The sequence below is a fragment of the Halyomorpha halys genome, unplaced genomic scaffold (genome assembly GCF_000696795.3).
Source record: "Halyomorpha halys isolate HHAL.00 unplaced genomic scaffold, Hhal_1.1 Scaffold312.1, whole genome shotgun sequence".
Taxonomy (NCBI): domain Eukaryota; kingdom Metazoa; phylum Arthropoda; class Insecta; order Hemiptera; family Pentatomidae; genus Halyomorpha; species Halyomorpha halys.
The window spans coordinates 674,207-693,591 of NW_027105402.1; the positions used below are offsets into that span (position 1 = coordinate 674,207).

Genomic DNA, 19,385 nt, shown 5'->3' on the forward strand with positions numbered 1-19,385 from the left:
TATATATATAATTTTTTTTTTAAGTTAGTACTTAATTAATCTAATGAAATGATTGCTTAGTTAAATAATTTAGCTTTTGTAGGAAAACAATTTTATATTACATTGCATTAATTACCTAAGATGGGAGTACTGGGTCTTCCGGATTCTGCTGCGTTTTGGGCGAATATTCCTTCCAAGATATTAGTATAGCTAAAAAAAGACAAACAGTGAAGTCTTTACAAAGTAAACTTTCATTTATAGTAACTGATCTTCTTAAGAACTGTAACAGACTACGTTGGGAAAGACTTTAGGGATGACTTTAAGAAAGATCTTTGGGGGTGACTCCTATGACATAAGGAGAGAGAAGTTCTTTATAAATGGAGATATTCTTATCCCTACAATAGAGTTCATTTGAACTGATTATTATTAGAAGGGTTCATTTGCTGAAATCTGTTATTGTTCCCAATGAATGATAAGGTTTTTGTTGTACTGTAAGAAAGCAACATGATAACCAGTCCTCAACTAACTGAGCTACTGTAGTTAATACACATTAATGGCTCAGGAGACTTAATAAAGTTACTATTATTTTTATTTCCTCAAAGGCGAAATCCATAACTTAGTGTCAGAGGTCCATATCTGCCCGTGTTGTAGATATGTTATGCAGTACTTTGTGCTTTTTCTATAATTGTTCGCATTGAACTTAATTTTCTATTGTTTGTTTCCATCTATACTGTTTATTTCCCCCCATTTAAAACTATTTTATAGTAATAATAACAATGTGATAGAGTGTTTTTTATTTTAAGTGGTAAGCCTTAGTGATGTACCCCATTCATATATAATATATGAAATACAACTTTTACATCGCTTCTTTAGTTATTAATTAAACGTCTTAATAAATATTTGTAAGAAACTGATGAAAATGTTTTTGTAGGAAGGTGTTCTATTACACACAAACTCCAGATCACTTCATTCTTAGAACAAAATACATTAAATCGTTTTATATTATTACTTAAGGATTTTTATTTTTTCGTAAGTAAGCCATATTTCGTTAAGACTTCATCAAAACCACTTAGGCAGCATTTTGAAAATTTTCTTTACCGCTTATGACAAAAAAAATTATTATCACCCACCATTTTGTTGATTACAGGATTCATTCACCCATATATCGGGCCATTTATAAATTTATGAAGATAGAAGGAAAAGTATGAATTATTTTGGAATCATTACACCTAAGCTATAAAAGAAAAAGGAATGCGTTGAAACCCTTAAGTCTCAATCCTCCCATTTTTGTTTTTAATAATACTAACAAAACTTTATTTACAAATTTACATTGCCAAATTATTATTTTACATGATTACGGATGCCTATCCTCACAATCAAACAATTTTGGTTTACATGTAAATAAAATTGTTTTTAATTTATAAATTTTCTAAAATATTGATTGCCAACAACATGACAAATTTTAACAAAAGACCTACACAAACAAAAATACCGAGAAAGATTAAATACAGACAGGAACAATAGAGTTCATATCTTGTTGACATTGAACATATCAGCAAATGAATAGTCTCATAAACATTACATGATTCACCACATTAAGGATTGATCCCGAAGATTGTTAAGTATGTTAGAGATAGCATTGCGTATAATTCACAAAGCTCGGCAAGGAGGTTTCATCTCAATAAATGGACCACTAGATGGCGGTGTATGATAGCATTCTAGTTAAAGTAAGAACCCTAGAAGTCAGCATCGAGGAAAATCACGCTACGAACAAACTGTGAAACTTTGAAAGCCATAATAACTGTGAGAACATATTTCTATTGTAATCAATAAACATTTTTAATTTATATAATTAATTTTCCTTTCATAACTGTAGAAAAACTATAAACTTTTTATAAAGTACATGTTTGCATTTTTACGAAAATAAAATACAATACACATATTTTCTATTGAAAGATTGGTGACCCCGGAATATTTAATGTCAGCAGATGAGAAAATACAATCCACAAGAGTTAAATCTTCGGAATCCATCAATCAATTGACCGTAGGTATATTATATTTCAACTTAATTGCCTCCATTTTGTCTTTATAATCGTAAATTGTGGCTCCTAGTAACTGAATTCGAACTCTCAAACATAACTAGTGAAAGATCGAAATGTAACCATTTAATTTCAAATATCGATAATGATTCCATTGCAATTATACACTATCATATACAAGTCGATATTATGATGAGCTAAAAGTGGCAAATATTAATGCGGCTTTAAACATTTAGCGCCTACATCCCAGGTAGTAACATTATAACCGCCTCACCTCCTACCAAAAATAAGATTCATTAAAATACAGAAAGGATTACTTTATACAGATTTCATTCTATACAGCTCTAATTCAGTTGCTTTGTTAATAAACTGAAATAAATTTACCTCATACAATTTTTTTTTATTATAATTTTCAACAAGTGACAGGCACCCATCCAGGTTGAAGCCCCATGCGGAAGTCCAGATTGCCTCACGTTCAGGGTGGTACTAAGATTGTTGGAAAAATATCGATATTTTTTTCCAATAGATCAAAATATAGCTACTAAAATTTGACTACTTAAAATCGATTAAAAAAATATTAATTAATTAAAAAATGTGTTGCTTGACTACAAAACAAGCTTCAGTTGTGGGAAATTCTAAAATATTCATATTTTATAATATAACATTTCTAAAATAGTTTTTATTTATATAACAAATTTAGAACCATACAAACACAAAAATCAATATTTAGTAATATCTATTTCAATGTTGATATTAGTATAAATTTTAATGTATTTATCAGTATTGATTTAAAAAATATCGGTATTTTTTGTTGGTATAGACAACTACTGTTTCAAAAACCTTGAAAACAACCTCTACGATGTATATATATAAAATGTTAGCTTATTAGATATAAATACAGTTGTTACGAGAAATGAAATGAAATACTCTTAATGAGTACCGAAATTCATTGTATCATAAAAAATATTTAATAAAAGGAAGATGGTCCGGGTGCGGTCAAAATTACTCAAATAATAATTAAACTATTTCATAATAGCCAATGTTTTGGCCCACTTTCTTGGGCTTCATCAAGGATACAAAAGATAAAAACAATTCAAATAATGTAACAAAATGAGAGAATAAGGTAACATGAAATAAAAGTAAACCAAATAGTACAAGAGCCGGGAAGAAAAAAAGGCAGTTATCTCACCCCTATTTATTTTAATGAAAACTATGTATAATTAGTTGTCAAAATTAATGAGTCTGCCAAGTATAGGTAAGGGAAATAAAAATGGCGGATGTTTCAAAACCTTAAAAAAACATTAATTTTTCATTCGGAGCTCTATATCTTAAAAACTACCCACAACACTAGAAAATCTAAGAGAATATTATTTAAAGAAGAGCAAATTTGCTGAAATATTGGCCCTAAAAGAGCTATTTACGTCCAATAGTTCTCGAGATATAGCTTATTAAAAAGCAAAATTTCTTAAAAATCTACGGAAAGATTAGTAATTTATTTTGAGAAATCTATATCTCAGGAACTATACGACGTACACAGGTCTATTAGCACTCAAATTAAAGCTAGTTTAATGGACTATAAAAAGGTTTATGACCTTTACCTTCATAGGAATAGTAGTTTTCACGATATTTGGTAAAGTAAATTGATTTATAGTTGTTCGGAAAATAAGTTAGATTTATGAAAAACTTCATTTCAGAAACCATTAGACGTACAGATGTCTGTCAGCAATCAAATTAAAGCTATTTAAATTTACTACAAAATAGTTATGTTTTTGTGATATCTGACAAAATAAACTCACAAAAAATATTTCTAATTGTTCGTATAAAATGTTGGATTTTTGAAAAAATATATCTCTAGATCCATAAGACGCACATATGTCTCCCAACACTAAAAAAAAAGGAAATTTAACTTTCAATAAAGTATGACACTTATCTTCGTAGGGGTATTAGTTTTTATGATATTCACATATGAATATAAATTTGGCAAATGAAAATTTGTCCGAACAACTATAAATCAATTTATTTTAGAAAATTTCATGTAAACTATTAATCCTACGAAGATAAACATCACTAATTACTTTATAGCTCATTAAACTAGCTTTAATTTGAGTGTTAATAGACAACTGTATGTCAAATGGTTTTTGAGATATAAATTTTTGAAAATAAATTCACTAACAACTGATCTTTCAGTACCTCCCATCCAACATTTTTATGAAATGTTTTTTAAAAAGCTATATCTCGAAAACTATTTAACGTAAATAACTCTATTAGGGCTCATATTTTATTAAATTTACTCTTCTTTAAATGACGTTCTCTTAGGTTTTCTTGTGTTGTTTCTACTTTTTAAGATATAGAGCTCCGAATAAAAAAATAATTATTTTTAACGTTTTGAAACAGCCGCTATTTTTTATTCCCCCTACCTATATTTAGCAGACACATTAATGTTGACTAGTAATTATACCTAGTTTTCAATTAAGTAATCAAAAATTGGAGTTAAATAACGGCCGTTTTTCTTCTCTTGGGCTCTTGTACTGAAAGTATGGCTAAGTCACCAGTTTACTTTATTTCATGTTATCTTATATTATATATCTTATATTATATATTCTCTTTGTTACATTATTTTAATTATTTGTATATTTATTTAGTCTTGACGAAGCCCTGCAAAGTGGGGCGAACGGTTGGCTCATATAAAATAGTCTGTTTACTATTTGAGATATTTTGACCGCACCCTGACAATCCTACTTTTAATAATCACATACGATGAATCAACGATCTTCCAATAAATATATTTTGGTTCAACAACTAACTCATTTAGAAAAACTTCAAAAAAATAATATTTAATGTTTCCAAGATTCCAGTTTTTTAAATGTCTCAGAAATACTACTACTACTAGTAGTCCATGGTAATCATAAACACTGTAGTTTTTTACTATATTCATTTAATAATGAGGTGTAGATAGTTGACCGTAGATTAATGATTGGAGAAGTTTGTTGGGGAGTGCGGTCAGCAAAGAACAACATAAATAAATAAATATGGTTTATTATTTACAATTATATTCATTTAATTAGCCATAGAAAGATTAATCTTTATTTGATCTATTCTATATACTAATTTTTTTGTCTGGGCATCTGGTATACGAAAAAATTAGTTTATATCCAATAAAGGTAATAAATTCAACTGTTAACTTCTGTAAAAATAAATTCAATTTGTAACCTCCTCAGTTAGGCAGTGCCCTACAGTTCCCTCAATACTAGTGACTAAAATGGACGCGATTAAGGGTTTTATCAAATAGAAGTTCAATTACTATTGAATCCATCACTACTCAATAATTAATTAATTCATATTCCAATAAATGTAAATAAATGTTAATTATTTTTTGTCATAATTATTAAATACCTACATATAAAGTCTTTATTATTTTATTTTGTCTTTTACATAATTTATTGATTTTAGAAGATGGATCAGTATTATTTATTATGATTTAATTTATTTAGTTTACGATTTTTTTTCTCTATGGTGCTAGTGCTCGAAATTTATCGTCTATAATGTTATTCTGAAGAAACGTTTTCCGAGATAAATAAAAACACTCATTATTATGTCATGTTTCTCGGTTCTTTATAATACTCATAAATGGAATGAAATGTAGGCGAGATCTTCTTTAATATGATTATGAATTTTAGAGTAATTTTTTTTAGTCAAAATATTTTATAAATAAAATGAACCATGTTTATTAATTATTTATTTAAAATTCTGTTTTAACTAAAAATTTAGTTTTAGTAAACTATTTTAATAAATTTACTCTTCTTTAAATGACGTTCTCTTAGGTTTTCTTGTGTTGTTTCTACTTTTTAAGATATAGAGCTCCGAATGAAATTTTTTTTTTTTTTTATCGCTTTTAAACAACCGCTATTTTTTATTCCTCCTACCTATACTCGGCAGACTCATCAATTTTGACTATTAATTATACATAGTTTTCATTAAAGTAATCAAAAATTGGGGTGAGATAACTGCCATTATTCTCCTCTTGGGCTCTTGTACTGAAAGTATGGCTAAGTCACCAGTTTACTTTATTTCATGTTATCTTATATTATATATCTTATATTATATATTCTCTTTGTTACATTATTTTAATTATTTGTATATTTATTTAGTCTTGACGAAGCCCTGCAAAGTGGGGCGAACGGTTGGCTCATATAAAATAGTCTGTTTACTATTTGAGATATTTTGACCGCACCCTGACAATCCTACTTTTAATAATCACATACGATGAATCAACGATCTTCCAATAAAAAAAATTTGGGAGCAACAACTAACTCATTTAGAAAAACTTCAAAAAAATAATATTTAATGTTTCCAAGATTCCAGTTTTTTAAATGTCTCAGAAATAGTATTAACATTGAGAATTAAATATTCTAATTGTGTAAATTAGCGGTTCTCAAACTTTTTTAACCACGGCACCCTTTTTTAGACAAAATATTTTCCGCTGCACTCTTGTCGAACTAAAATAATTGGCGTCACAATTGGAATGAATTATATATTCACTATTTAAATTAAATTTTTTTTGGAATATTTTGAGAAAATTGTATTTGCTTTGCGGCATTGCTAGCATACGCTTGGAGCACCATTTTGGGTATCGTTTGTGTTAATCATTCAATTTTGAAGATACCTAAATTTTCTTTCATAGCTTTTTAATGATTATGAGGAAGAGTCAATAACTACTTTGTTTAAGCAAATTCTACTCTACCAGCGGCGTTAGAGCAAAGTTATTGACCGATAATTACCATCAAAGCATTGAATGAGTAAACACAAAACTAAAAAGCTTTAGTTCATTATTTACCAAATAACCATGCAAAAGACAAAAAAGGGTTTCAAAAACCGAAAATGTCTACCTGTCCTGTGGTTTGCACATGAATAGAAGTATACTTAACGATTGTTTTTCCTGGCATTCGTTTGGTCGTGATAAGCATTTGGGCTTATCTATATTGGACACCCTGCATGTATTAACGTCAATCCATTATCTCTACTTTATTTATAAAATTCCTTTTATTTATTTTTTTGAAATAACAAATCACTACCTGTAATAATAAAAATACTTTAAATAAAGTAAGAAATATCAAGTAATTTACATAATTAAGTTACTTATTTTTATTGTTAAACAGTGCATGTAATAAATAAAAAGCTTATTTTAAATAACAATTCGATTAAATTCTAAAAATAACTTACCGCATAATTTTATTTTTCGTTTCCTTCTCTTCTGCTGCATTTCCTTCAATTTTCCTAGTTTGATTTGGGGTCAGGTCGTTCCCTCAAAAAGTGATTATTCGCAAACCACAGCAATACTACACATTTTCCGCGGCTGAACCCTTTTTTTTTCCCCCTCTTATATGTTTCTTGACTACATATAACCTCAAGCTTTTTAGTTTTGTTTTAACTTCCTGAACGTTTAAATTGTTCTTGTCGGTCAACAACTTTATGTTATGACACTTAATAAAAGCAAATGTTTGTGGGAAGTGGTTGATGACGTGCCAAACCTTTGGTAAATTTCTTTAATTTTCAATAAAATTTTAAATTCCAGATGGTGTTATTCTGTAAAGTAGAATACTGGAGAAGTAGGGGCAATGAAATCCAAAGATGGTATTGGATGCACTCTTAATATAACATACTCAAACCAATTCCGGTAATGGTAACAAAACAATAATAATAATTGGTAACAAACCTTATTGAATTCTGAGAATTTTACATGGAAAGAGACATGGCTCACCTTCTCTTCTTCATGCGATAAGTAGAAGATGAAAAAAAAGAAAAGGAAAGGACACTGTGAAGAAAGGCTAAAACAATGGTTCGCAACATAAAAGTGTGCGATCCAGTAGGTCAGAAATTGAAATATCCGCTATCCACCCCATCTCCTGATTAGGTACAAAGGGGAACTCCTTAGAAAATATTTGGTAATTAATTTGCTAAAAAATGCATCCTGAGAAAATTTAATAGTATATCCACCAGTTCAATTTTTATATCTAACACTAATAGATCCAAAAGGAAGGTAACAATAAAGCAGTTTCAACAATATAAAATATATGCTGCCACCTCCAAACTACTCGCGGACCACCAGTTGATAACCACTTGGCTAAAAGATATGCCTCTCTTTCCCATGAAACATGGTGAAGATAAAAGAAAAGGTCACAATGTGGACAGGAGAAGAGGCATGCCTCATCCTATGTGTCTATGCCTCCATATGCCTTATGTTCTATATGCGTTACTTACCTTTGAGATGAAAGGAAAAGATATATTTTATATAGAAAAGATATATAGGATTTTATCAACAGGAACTATTGAAAGATATATAGTCACATTTTCCTTAGTGTTCGAGGTAGATGACCGGCTGAATGGTGTGGGCAAATGATAAAATAAAATTTTACGTATTAACTAATCCTCCCAGTGATTCTGGTACTGCTCAGAAAAAGACAACCTCAGAGGAAAAATATTGTAGAGCTAAAAGTCACCTAAAAATATCATCAAACCATCAAGATTCGATAAAATTGATTTGAATACTGATACAGAGTTAATTTCTGAACAGGACGGTAAGCTAATTATAATTTAAATAAAAGATCACGATGTTAAGTATAAAAGAAATAAAAAAGTTAGACCTAAAAAAAGAGTCAGAATACTTAACTGATGTCAAAACATGACTGAGATAAGCCCAAATGACCAACAGATCTATTTGCTTACATCAATTTACCTGCAGAAAGGCAATGTATAGAACAAAATTTTAACACGTAGGATCATTGAAGTGTAGAAATTGTTCTCTGAATTGATCTATATTGAAAGTACAGATGAAACTATTTGTGTTCAGAAGAATAAGCATAAGGAACTGATAATTCTCTGGTTTATTAGCATGTCGGTAAGTCTACAGACAAATTCACAGATTTCATCAGCATAATTTAATTATCTGACCAAAAGTTTAGACCAATGGTTCTATTTATGGCCCTGAACTATTTCCTTCTGAAACCTAAAATCTCTCTCCTCCAAAACCCTAATGCCAGATCTTGACATTGTCCAGGGGGACCCTATTTACTCCTAGAATTCCGTCGATTCTATGGTAGAAATCCTAACCAATTCCCTTCACACTATTCTTGGTAACATAGACAATCAACACATCCCGTCCCCCTGGTTGAGTCCCGCACTGAAGGAGCGTATGAGACCAAGAGACGCGACAAAGCGAAGATTTAGACATACCGCCTCTCGGAAGATTACACCATCTTTAAACAACAAAGAAACAGCACCTAAGCCTCAAAAATCGCTTCATTTCCACCAAACTCTGCCAAGTACTTCCAATTTCAAAGGAAAATGAGCAATTCTTCACAGACTGTCCTTGGGTGAACTTTCTTCAACTCCATCTCCCTCTATTTCCGCCGATGAGCTCAACACTCATTTTGTTTCCTACTCTTCAACCCTTGTACCACCATCAGCCCTTAGTCGTTACTTCTTTAATTCCTATCACTTTTTTTTCTCCCATATTACACCTGATGACATCCTTAACTCTATTCAAAAATCACATACCCATGACTATGGACTCGATAATATCCCAGTTAAATTGATTAAAGCCTCACTACCTCCTATTCTTCCTATCCTCAAAAACACCTATATCTTCTCCCAATAAAGTTTCACCTACACTTCTCCAAAAGCCTGCAAAACCGCACCAGTCCGTTCGTTGAATAACCTCAAGTCTAGAAACTCCGAATGATTTCCGCCGTATTTCCATATTAACAAACCTATCCAAACCTTCAGAGTGTATAGTTCAGTTCCAACTATCCTAGTTCCTCGAACAAAATAACCTTTTGAACCACCTTTAGTCTAGTTTTCGGCCAGGCTACTCCACCCAGTGTTCTCTTATTAAAGTTTCTCCAGACTTTCACACAGCCATAGATCAACAGAAACCCACTATCCTTATCCTCCTCGATTCCATCAACCATAATATCCTCCTTTCTAAATTTCAGTCTCTCTTTTTCATTTAGTGCTCTTCAATGATTTCAATCCTTCCTTACAGGTGGTTCCCAGAATGTTGTTATACCCAATAATTTTCCCTCTAGCTACATCTTTCTTGAGGCATACCTCATGGTTCCTCTCTGTCTCTTACTCTTTTCTCCATTTTTATCAATGACCTTCCGCTCTCCATCCAGCATTCCCAGTATCATCTATCTCCAAATGCCATTCTTAAACTACAAGATGATATCAATAGAATAAGCATTCGGGCAACCAATATTATACTTACGTTAGATGCCAAAAAGACTAAAGCTCTCATAATCGGATTACTATTATTAAATCTATTCCAGGCCCTCCAACCATACACTATCTCATTCCATAGGTCAATCAAAAATCTTGGAGCCACTTTTGATCAAACTTTGTCCTCGAAATTACACATACTGACTTCTGCCCTCCACCTCACTGAACAGCTGTGTTTGATAAATCATTTTTTACCTGAGCCGCCTTTTTCTGAAAATCTATTCCCTCTAACATATGAAACCCTTCCCTCGTTTAAAACCCTTCTATTTAACTACCTTTCGCTTAATGTAATCCAACATTATTGTGGTACAGATAATTTGTAACTACATTTTTGTTTTTATGTATTTAGTCAGTTAGTTCTTTCTTTTTTATAATGTAAATACATGCTAAATGTGCCTTAAAAATGCAGTTTAGGGAATCAATTTTTCAAATATTTTCCAGAGAGGGGGTTAGTGCTGCTCGCGTCCGTATCATTGATACACGTGCCACCTGAATAGCGCTAAATGAGCAGTAGCTGTCGCCACAACAGCCTACAGAATATGACAACTACGGCACTTAACCGTAATGCAAACGGCCTTTCTAAAGGCCATCAAAACTCAAAGCTAAAAATTATTTTTTGGAATGCTGGAGGTCTAACACATGATAAACTTACAGAATTGAAGTTTATTTTGGAAAAATATAATATTGACGTTATCGGTCTTTGCGAATGTGGAGCTTCAACTGAAAAAGACTTTATAAGTATAAAAGGATACCAAATGAAAATATTGACACGTGGACGTCAAGTGGCCTCAGGAATGGTAGTTTATGTTAAAAACCATCTAGTCGCTAAAATCGATATAATTACGACTATGACTGCAACAGAAAAGTCTGAGGTGATGCGTGCCAAAGTATGGAATGGGAGACACATGAGGAAGATCTATTTTATCTATAGCCCACCGGGATACAAGCTGCCTCTTGAAGATCTTTTGGAAGACTGGGACACTCATTACTGATGGGAGACGTTAATGCGCACTCATGGATTTAGGGTTATAAAACGAATAATCAGGCAGCTGAAGTAGTTGAAGATTTTATCTATTCGGGAAAATGTGATTTCGTAGATAATGTGCAGAAGCAACCAACATTTCTCTCCTATAAAGGTGACCAGACGCACCCTGACTTTGTTCTCTGCAATCCATCATTTACGCGGAAAATTAAACACCATCTCATTTCACCTCTGGGTGGAGCTGGTCACAAAATCCTAATTATAGAAGCTGAAAGTCGAACATTACGCACTGAACACAGGGAATCTCGTTGGAATTTGAAAAGAGCAAGATGGGAAGATTACAGGAGAGATACCAACATCATGATAAAGGAGGACATTCTTGGCCCAAATGTTGATCAAATTGCCCAAACTCTAACAAAAATAATATTGAAATGTGCCCTCCGAAATATTCCTCGTGGACAAGGTCGAAAATTTAAACCTTACTGGAATATCGAGCTAGAAAAGCTAAAAAAGGGAAAAGACGAAGCTCGTTGCCGAGCAGAGAGAACAGGGCTAAGGTCAGATATGGTGGGGCTAAGAAAGACAAGTGCCCAATTAAGACATGCCATTATCTGTTCCAAAAGACAAACATATAATAATTTTCTGAAGGAGATGGACTTCAGGAAGGATGGAAAGAAGGCTCACGCTTTTATTTCGAGGATAAACAGAGAGAAAATTATAGAATATGAGCCTATTAAAATAGGGAACAAGTTAGTTACTACTGAGAAGGATATAGCTGAAGTGTTTTGCAAGAACTATTGCAAGATCAGTAATGTTACACTCCCAGAAAAGATTAAAAACAAAGACTTATTAGAGAATCCGGGTTGTTTAAATTTAGATAATAGCATGTTTTTCTGTTCACCCTTTTCAAAATTGGAACTGGACGTTGCTCTGAGCAAACTAAAAATGGGGAAAAGTGCTGGTCCAGACGGTCTATTGCCTGAATTCTTGAAAACTTGGGAGAGAAAGCTAAAGATATCCTTTTAAGATTTATAAATTTTACGTGGAAAAGCTATGTCCCAGCACAATGGAAGAAAGCGGAGGTACTACCCATCTTAAAAAATGGAAAACCAGCTGACGATATCAACGGTTACAGGCCTATCTCTCTCACGAGCACACTCTGTAAACTGGTTGAACGAATGGTTATGGCGCGTCTACAAGAATATCTTGAGCCAAAAAAACTTCTTTCAGACAGACAGGCGGGTTTCAGGAAGACAAGAAACATGGTTGAGCAGGGCATTAGATTCTCTCAGGAAGTGAAAGATGGCTTCCAAAGAAGACAACATACACTTGCAGTGTTTATTGACTTCCAAGCTGCTTTGGAGGAAAAAACTTATTACTAAGTTGAAACGTAGTTCAGTGTCTAGTTATCGGCAAACCAAACAAGGTGTACCACAGGGCTCAGTCCTAAGTCCTTATTTATTCAACATAATGATTAATGATCTGGTTGAGAGGATAATGATTAATCAACCTGGGGTCCAAGCACTTCTTTTTGCGGATGACCTGGCTATATATGGGGAACAAGTTCTCGTATGGGTGGTCTGGAAGAAACTCTAAATAAAATCATGAACACGCTACATGACTGGGTGAAAGAAAATGGAATGACAGTTAATCCACGAAAAACTGTGTCTCAAGTGTTTAGCCTTAGTACAAAAAAACATGAGGTTCATTTATACTTTAAAGGCGAAGAACCAACCAGAACTGATAAAGCAAGCTATTTAGGGATCACGCTGACTCTAAGCTGACCTGGCTAAAACAAATCCATAAAGCAACTCAGAAAGGACAATCAAAATTGAAACTGATGAAAAGGCTAACAGGGACTAAATGGGGAGCGTCCCAGGACGTACTTAGTACGGCCTACAAATCATACGTACGGCCTAATCTAGAGTATGGAGTTGAACTCTTAATAACCTCCTCCAAAGCAGCGTTAGAAAAGTTAAACAAAGTTCAAAATCAAGCCTTACGCATAATCACTGGCAGTGTGAAATCGACTCTCATCATAGCTATGGAACTCCAAGCAGGTCTTGAACCAGTACAGGATAGGAGGGAGAAATCTGCTCTGTGTATTTATGAAAAGCTTATGGGTGGAGAGGAACATTGGTTGGATTATCGTAAAGCGAATGAACGACTGAGTGCGATGTCATCGCACTTTTCTTTCAAAAGCTGAGGAAATGCTTCACCAGATAGACCTACCAACTGATGAAAGGCAGAATATAAGCATCTCCTACATGCCAAAGCATAATTCAGCTGAAGTCTACGGGTGACTCAAACTGGCATGTGGTCCGATCAATTGCCCTGACCTGACCTTAGAGCTGCTGCACTAAAAAGTATTTATGAGCTATACCCCATAGAGAAATGGGGTTTTATACTGATGGGTCTGCATCCGGTATTAACAAGGGAGCTGGAGCAGGTGTATACTCAATCAACTTTCAATTGTCATTTCCCATTGGAGCTGGATGTGATAATTATGATGCAGAAATGCAGGCTAACTGCTTCGCGATGGAAACCACTATTAAAAGCAATGACAACACTGTAATCTTCAGCGACTCCCAAGCCATAATACAAAAATTAACTACAAATTAACTCTGCGGTGGACACCAGGCCATGTTGGTATAGATAGCAATGAACAAGCTGACAAGTTGGCTAACCTCAGTTGTGCAGAGAACCAGCGTGTTCTACCACTTTCCTACAGAACAGTAAAATCACTTATAAGCTCTTATTGTAAGGACAGAACAAATGCTAGACACAAAGTTCAAGCGGAAGGAAAGAAGTGGGAGAGCCTACTACATAAGGATAAATGAATTCCCGGCAATCTTAGCAGAGTTGAGAGAGTAGCTTGTTTTCGGCTAGTAACAGGACATGATCTGCTCCAAAAACATCTTCATCAAATTGGCATCGTTATGGTATCATTATTCATTTAGAATTTAACTAAAGTTATGCTTAATGATAACTTTAGTTAAATTCTAAATGAATATAAGTAATATAATTCAATTCTTAAAGATGATCAAAGGAGAAAAAGTTTGTAACGACTAGTCAATTAACTGTAATGAAGAAAAATATTTATTTATGAGAAGTTACAGACAAGATATTTACTTAAAATTTAATAAGAGGTCATAAAGTTGATAATCTATATTATTTCAGAGCAATTGAAAATTTTGTATAAAATAACTGAAAAATGAATTTTATATGCCTCGGAATGCAAAGTATACATTGTTATGCCTGCTGTTTGATGCTAAAATATAATAAAAACTGAATTCAGTTTTGGCTGGATGTGTTTGAATATTAAAAATTCTTGAGGCTCTCACTTTAAAATATATTATACATATTACCTGATACTTGATTATATTCATTTTTGTGTGTTTATTTGAATCATGAAAATTGTCTTAAACTACCATTATTTCCTATTATAACAACTCAAGTTGACAGTTTTTAAAATTTACCTTTTTGGCATTTAGACTCTGATGCATGATCTATACTATTTTAAGTTATAATATATTATTGAGAATGAAGAAGTTGTTTTATTTAATAGGCAATTTTAAAAAATACAACTTTGTCTAGCCTTTCTCGAACTATACATATATTATATCCAATGATTCATTCAAATTTATTTATGTCTTAATACATTTAACAAATTGTAATTGTGATATTTTTAAAAGAAAAGTTGAATACTGAACGCTTGGAAAATTATTTAGATAATTTTCCAAGCGTTCAGTATTCAACTTTTCATTTATTTTAAAAGAAAAGTTGAATTCCTTGGTTTGCGTTAAGTTTGAAAGAATAAGCATTATTCTAAAATTTTTAAGAAAAATTTATAAACCCGGTAATGAATTTACTTGGTACAGTAATGATAATGCCTATTAGAAATAAACTTGTGGGCTTAGGTCTACTTTAGCTTTGTATAGAATTTAAAATTTTGATAAAGAAATTTATAAAAAAATACATGTTTTCAGTCATTTTAAAGAAAATGTAAGCATGAATAGTATACTATTTTATAATATTAGCAGTTTTTTTAACATTGAATCTTACTCTGAGAATGATTCAAGCTAAGAATTGAGGGTTTTGACTAACAACAAATCAATAAGTGAAAAAGAATAGAGAAGTCAAAAATGATTTTTTTTCAGAAATACTTTATTGAATGGTCAAACAAAAGTAGCACTCATAAATCATAACTCATCCACTTCCAAAATATTTAAAAAATGCTATTTACACTAGTAATCCCCTTTGATTTTCTGAAGTTGCATCTTTAAACAATGAATTGCGCTTTTTAATCATATCTCTTCAGCCCAGATTTCTTAAAAAAGATGATTGTGCCATTTCGAAATATAACTTTTAATTAATTTCTCATTATTGCACAGTATGATGATAATGGCCAAATTATAGAAAAAAATTATGAACTTGTGTGATTCTTATAGTTTTTTATGCTGTACTCAGGATTCCAACATTCTTACTAGAATGTTCAAGTAAACATAATGCCTAAACTAAACCATTTTCATTTTATTTGCAAAAAACTAATGATAAGACCTAAAATTAATCCGAATAATGTAATTAAAAAATACTGGTTTTATACAAATTTATTCAACATGAGAATGTATGAGATACATTCTCTTTGTTAAATCATTTTCAATCTTCACCTCATGAGCAATCACTATGTAATTATGTAGCTATGTAGCTATTATTACTATGCAATTGCTATATGATTATATAGGAAGTAGAGTAGTAGTAACACTCATTTACTGATTTTATATTTGAAACAATTAACATTTTCATAGCAATAGAAAAAAAACAAAATTTGTATTTAAAAAAAAAATGAAGTCCAAAATTTCTTTATTTTATTTAGGGATGAAATACCAAATTTTTAAGAACATTTAACTTTTTTCAATTTGAAAAAATTATCATCACACATTGTTGGTAGCAATAAACTATGGATAAATACACAAAATGTAAAAGAATTTGAATATTATTTCCTATTTCCATGGTTGTTATGTGAAAAGTTAGATTTTACTTTCATTTACCCTTGTATAAAATATATTTTCATCTAGAATAATAAAGAATTAGATTTTCCAAACCAACAATACTAATTCATTTACATACACTAATTCAACAACAGTTCATTTTTTCTTTATACATAGAGAGATTGGAAATATATATAAATTCTTTCAGTTAATGGTCAACCATGTTGTTTTTGGTTCAAATATTTATTTGTAACTTTTGAAAAATGTCAAAGTTGGTTTTTCTGAGATTTTGAATTTTATATTTTTTAGTTTTGCAGAATTGTTTAAAATATTTACAAGACCTCCCTGTTATGTTAATGTCACTAATTGATGATCTTAAATCCCCATCTGCATCTAAAACACTCTCAGATTCACCCTTCAGTCACTTTTATGGTATATTGTGATGGAAACTTGTAGGTTATTTTACCAGAAGAGAAATAATAATAATGTAATGGACTAAACATGAATTTAACAATTCATTCTGAAATGATTTTAAAACAATTCTTGGAAGACTTCATAGAGAAGTCCTTTGACATTCAGGACCCTCTATTTATTGAAGAAGAAGATGCAGAGATGATTGGAACTAAGCAGAATTCTCATTTTTAATTGCTAACAGAATAGGGTAAATTCATTCAAATAATTTATTTCAGTTAATTTCTTATTTACTAATTATCTCTTTTTCATTTGATTTATTAATTATTTAAAGTAATATTCTTTGATTATTGCCTAGCTTAGATCTTGTTGGTTTGGACAATGTAAAACTACTATCACAACTGTAGTGGCTTTGGGTTATTCAACCTAACAAGTGATTACTTGTTAATATCGATTAATTTTATATCACAATTGTCATACAGTATTTCAGTCCAGGTCTATGGTGCTTTTACCAGGAAAGTTTTGGTGAAGTTCTAAAATTTCTCCTGTGAGAAATACAGGCATGCAGCAGCAGTTTGATAGTAAAATGAAAAATTTTGAAAACAATTGATTTCTTTTTTAACTGTAACTGGACAGTGGGAAAGTCCTTCCTCAAGGTAGATCCAATTGGAGTCATCACCCATCACCGGTTCCACTTTTCCATTGTGTCCCCCTGGACAATGGTTTTCCATTGTCTGGGGTCCTCAATTCTCATCCAGATATTTTCTGGTAAACCTGCTGAGCCTTTTTTGTCGTACGTATATTTCAACAAGTCTCACAGAAGGAGGTCGAGAGGAACCTTTCCTGCTAATACCTGCACCGCCTCATGAGATACACTCCAGTTAGATCTAGTGACTCGCAGCAGAGCCCTCACCTGAATTGTAGCCAACCTGCTTTAATACTGTCTCCAGGCAGGGGACACATACCTCAGAATACCCACAACAACTCTTTTACATATGTTCATAGTTGCTGGGTATCTGAGGACCCAAAAAGCGCCTCACACCCACACAAATGAGGCTGATTAAGAATAGTGCCACCCTATTTTCTAGGTTGACCAAGTGATGAGTAACATTAAATCCTCTACCAAATTTTATGCCAAGGTAGGTGACCACTCTCAAATCTTTAATAATTAAATAGATTGGGCTCTATCCGTTTTATCCTTCAGCACCATAGCCTGAATTTTCCCTGTGGCCATTTTTATTCTCTTCCTTTTACATCATGCATTTATCAGGTTGGTGCACCGATCCACTATTTGCTTTAAGCCGGCTCTGCTGTTGGAGGATACTACTGCAACCAAATCATCAACATAGGTATTTGCAAGGAACCGCTTATATACCAAAAAAAAAAATTTGTTTTTCTTATACTTTCTCCATAAAATTGAGGTTACATAATTGCAATCCATGATTAGCACCTTAAAAAACATATATGAGCAAATTTTTAGAACTTCTTCAAGACATTTCCCATTGAACTTCTATTGGCTGCTCCTAAAGGATTCAACCAATAAAAAAAAAAAGAGTAAAAAATGTTGGAAATTTAATATTGCATGGAGTAGAATAAGTTGATGTTGCTAAAAAAAAAAATGCGCGATTACAGAGAGAGGGGGTTATGACTCAAAAACATCTATTTTTTTTTTGTTGAAATAAAGTGAAATTTGAAAGTATGCAATAAATGAACATTCGATAAATCACTCACCAAATAAAATTGCTATAGATAGCTGATGTAATGGTTTTTATTTCATTGTTTTGCAAAAACAAAAAGTAAAAAAAAGTAGTACTGCAATATAACATTTTAATAATTTATCTAAAGCACATCGATTTGACTACAACTATTTTCTGTAACAAGAACACAAGCATTATAATGTATCATTAATAGTGTCTGATTGATCCCATAAAGTGTAAACTGAATTATAACCATTTGTTCGATTATAGATCGGCAACTAATAGTTATTATCAATTGAGTTCTCACATTTTCAAATTGTTTAAAGTAGGTACTGGTTGTAGCTATCCTTTTTGTAATTTTATAATATAGTGATAATAAGAAAAACGTAATTATCAGATGCATTTGGTAATGTAGGGAAAATCCCCTTATCTTGGACACTCCCGCCCTCCTACAGTTTGGGTTTGAATGAAAATTTCATATTGCTGTTGCTTATTATTTCAGTGATAGAAAAAACAAAAAATTTTTATGTTCCTAATTTTATTTTTACAGTTTCTATTTTGTGAGGGTTTGTGTGTTTTTATGTCAATATCCATATTATTTGTTTAAATTGTTAATTTGATTGTTGTTTTTGAAGAGAAAATTTAAGGAACTTTGATTTAAGGTGGAACTGTTTATTGTAATGTTTTTCATTTCAATTATTTACTTTTTTCAAGATGGAATCATTTATTTGTTTCCAGGTTATTAAACTGTGTAAATACAAAAGTTTCCCTTTTATTATCATTTGAATTGATCCTTTTTCAAATTATGTGAAAAGTGCACCATACTTTTGATGTCTCATGTCTCATGTCTCATGTCCAATGTACAGATCCTAGGGTCTAAGGTATGAGGTAGGGGCATACTTTCGATGAAATGAAAGGTTTAAGTAATTAATTTCTAAAAAATCATAAATTATTGGGATAGTTTTTTTTTTTTTTTTTTTTTTTTTTTTTTTTTTTTTTTTTTTTTTTT

General features: G+C 31.8%; 1 protein-coding gene and 1 long non-coding RNA gene across 3 annotated transcripts in view; one reads left to right on the top strand and one right to left on the bottom strand.

Moving 5' to 3' along the window:
• Positions 1-19,385, bottom strand: part of LOC106681143 (uncharacterized) — a 79,082-nt gene that overhangs the window by 41,429 nt on the left and 18,268 nt on the right. Inside the window, exon 3 of the mRNA XM_014421314.3 lies at positions 116-189. The gene's annotated coding sequence lies outside the window, so the exon portion shown is untranslated. The remainder of the gene's footprint in view (positions 1-115; positions 190-19,385) is intronic.
• The window catches only part of LOC106681146 (uncharacterized), a 693,797-nt gene that overhangs the window by 21,140 nt on the left and 653,272 nt on the right, over positions 1-19,385 (top strand). The gene's annotated exons all lie outside the window — the stretch shown is intronic.